Raw genomic sequence first — 3,390 nt, 5'->3', positions numbered from 1 at the left:
CCTGGGCCCCGAGAAAACTGCCTCCCGGCTTGAGCAGGGGAAAGAGGCCCTGCCGGGTCCGATGGCTCTCCTGCCCAGAACTCAGGAGGACTGGGTAGAGAGACCCCAGTCTCCGCCCTCTCCCCTCCCCTCCTTCTCCCACCTCCCTCCTTCCCGCACACCGAGGTCAGCTCAGAGTGACAGCCCGAAGGCTGCCCCTGGCCGGCCCGCTTCGGAGAACTAAGAGGAAGCACAGTCCTGCTTCCAAGCCACGAGTGACCTTGGGCCTGGGTTTGCATCCCTTGGGACTGTAAGATGGGACAATAGCAACATGCACGTCCCAGCCTGGCACAGGAGACAAAGCATCTCGGTGCCCTCAGACAAAGTGAAAATATAAGCTCAGTCGTGTCCGACTCTTAGCAACCCCATGGACTGCAGCCCACCAGGCCCCTCCGTCCATGGGATTTTCCAGGCAAGAGTACTGGAGTGGGTTGCCATTGCCTTCCCTGCAATGGACATGAGTTTGAGTAAACTCCGGGAGTTGATGCTGGACAGGGAGGCCTGGCGTGCTGCAGTCCATGGGGTCGCAAACAGTGGGACACGACTGAGAGACTGAACTGAACTGAACTGAGAGGGCCCCCTTCAGGCAGGGCCTCAGCACTTGGGCTCAGCCGGTCCCCACCTCATCTGCTGCTGAGCCCTGGATTCCCTGCAGCGAGGAGGAAGGCCAGGTGTGGCAACTCCTCCCCAGTCTTTCAGAGGTTAAAGAAGGCACTGGTAGAGGGTTCTTGATGTAGAGGAAGTGTTCAACAAAGAGAAGCAAATGTTATTGTTAGTGTACGGTTCTAGTGTGTTCAAACTTAAATGATGGTGTTTTATTGGAATCTTGTTGCATTTAAAAATTGATACCTCTAAAAATCAGAGTCTTCCTGTATCCACAGGCAAGTCACTCTGCCTCTCTGAGCCTCTCTTTCCTCCTTTATAAAATAGGGGATAATAACTACCTTAAAGTGTTTGTTGCTCAGTCGTGTCCAACTCTTTGCCACACTATGGACTGTAGCCCCCAGGCTCCTCTGTCCATGGGATTCTCCAGGCAAACATACTGGAGTAGGTTGCCGTTTTCTTCTCCAGGGGATCTTCCTGACCCAGTGATTGAACCCAGGTCTCCTGCACTGCAGGCAGATAATCTTGACCATCTGAGCCACCAGGGAAACCCCCACTAACAGTGCCTACCTCACCAAGTTTAAATGTAATCATTTGTCTGTCATACTCAGCATAGAAGCTGGCAAATAGCAGGTGTTGAATGCATGATAGCAAATTTTGCTGTGATTGTCATTGATACTGTGCAAGTCTTTACCTGGCCTTCTCTGAACACTACCCCCTTTCTCTCCTGAAATGCTCAGCCAGGTGCCCTGACACTTTGTGTGGCTGGCATTCACGGGCACAAACGTGTCCCAATCACTCACTTTCTCTTTGCACCACCCAGCTGTGCCTGCGAGGAATAACTTAACTCGTGCCCAGATAGTGTGCTTTGCCAGCCCACGCAGGGCTGAAAGCCTGCCAAGGCCTGACTCATGCTAGGAGCACAGCCCAGGCCCATTTTCAGCCATAGCAGAACTCTTGTCTATCCCTTGCCTCCAAGCTTTGTGGGGGTGTGCCCTGGAGCATGCACATTTATTCATTTAGAAATGACATGTTTATTATATGTGATATGCACATACAACTTACTGTACTAATATACCCTGTTATAAAACAGCCCTCCCTGAAATTGACTTATTTTAAAAGTTGATATAAAAACATAAACACGGAAGACAGTTGGGATGCTTTCTCCCCACTCTCCATCATCTGGTGTGCTGACTGTCCTTCAGGGGCCCCTGCTGTCATGTCAAACACCCTCTGTGTGAATGGACCAGGTGGACAAGGAGGGTCAGCAGACACAGGGCACCGGAAATGCTTTTGAAAAGTGGAGGGTCCTTTGATTTGGCAAATAAACCTCCTAAATGATCCGTGTTGATAATATGTGGTGGCTGGAGATTTTGGTAAATGGGATCATGACCCTGCTCTGAAGGAAACACCACAAGTATTTGTGACATGCTCAGCCCAGCGTGTGGTTCATGGAGAGCAGCAGTGGCATCTCCTGGGAGCGCATTAAATGCATAATCTCAGGCCCCAGCCCTGACCTGCTGAATTGGAACCTGCATTTTGACTAGATCCCCGGGGAGTCATATGTACATCCATGTTACCTTACTCTAGACAGGGGCAAGCAAACTTTCTTAAAAATTCTATTTTTTAAAGAAGAATTAAGAATTCTTTTTAGAGAAGGAAATGGCAACCCACTCCAGTGTTCTTGCCTGGAGAATCCCAGGGATGGGGAAGCCTGGTGGGCTGCCATCTATGGGGTTGCACAGAGTCGGACATGACTGAAGCGACTTAGCAGCAGCAGCAGCAGCAAGAATTCTTTTAAGAAGAATATTTAAGGTGTACAACATGATGATGTACAACATTTCACTATATATATATATAGTGAAATGATACAGCAAAATAATTAACATATCATCTCCTTTTGTGTGTGCTGAGTGCACCTGAAATCTACTCTTTGCAAATTTCCAGCATTCAGTACTGTGCTGTTAATTATAACCATCACGCTGTACCTTTGACCCCTAGACTTATTCATCCTACATAACTGCAACTTAATTTTTTTCTGTAAAGAGCCAGATAGTAGTGGCTTTGCAGGCCACAACTCTGAATCTTAGGAATGAGCCTGACTGGGTTCCAGTAAAACTTTATTTACAAAAAAGAGTAGTGGGCTGGATTTGGCCTGTAGGCCATAGTTTGCACCCCCTGCTCCAGACTTCAAGTTTACTGTCTAGAACATAGACAATTTATTCACTTAACATATAGGATCTTTGCTGCCATTTGGAGGTTGTAGAGGTCTCTTCGTAACACAATATATATTTTCTGGTCTCTTAAAGGCATTACTCTCCCCTCAACCCTATACATGCACACATACACCCACTGTGCTCATGGTGCCTGCGGGTTCAGCAAAGATCTATTTCTTTCTTCCTATCATCTATCTATCATCTCCTTTAGTTTCTTACCTTTCAAAAATTGTCATTTATTTACCAGTAAGTAAAATAAAGTTCCCTGCCCCCCACCACCATTATAAAAGGGACAATAGAGGCTGGTTTATTTCATACTTTCCAATTCAGGCATATCTGTATCTGTGTTTAAATTTCAGACCTGCTTCTGTGTGACCACAGACTGATTATTTAATCCCTCTTAACTTTGGTTTCCTCATCTGAAAAATGGAAATAAATCAATACCTTCCCTCATACAAGTGCTTAGAACAATGCCTGACACTTAAGCGCTCAATATACATTAAACTACCATGAGATCACTATAGGACCCTCA

Source organism: Bos mutus, chromosome 25, assembly GCF_027580195.1.
Source record: "Bos mutus isolate GX-2022 chromosome 25, NWIPB_WYAK_1.1, whole genome shotgun sequence".
NCBI lineage: Eukaryota > Metazoa > Chordata > Mammalia > Artiodactyla > Bovidae > Bos > Bos mutus.
Note: the sequence above shows the minus strand (reverse complement) of the source record.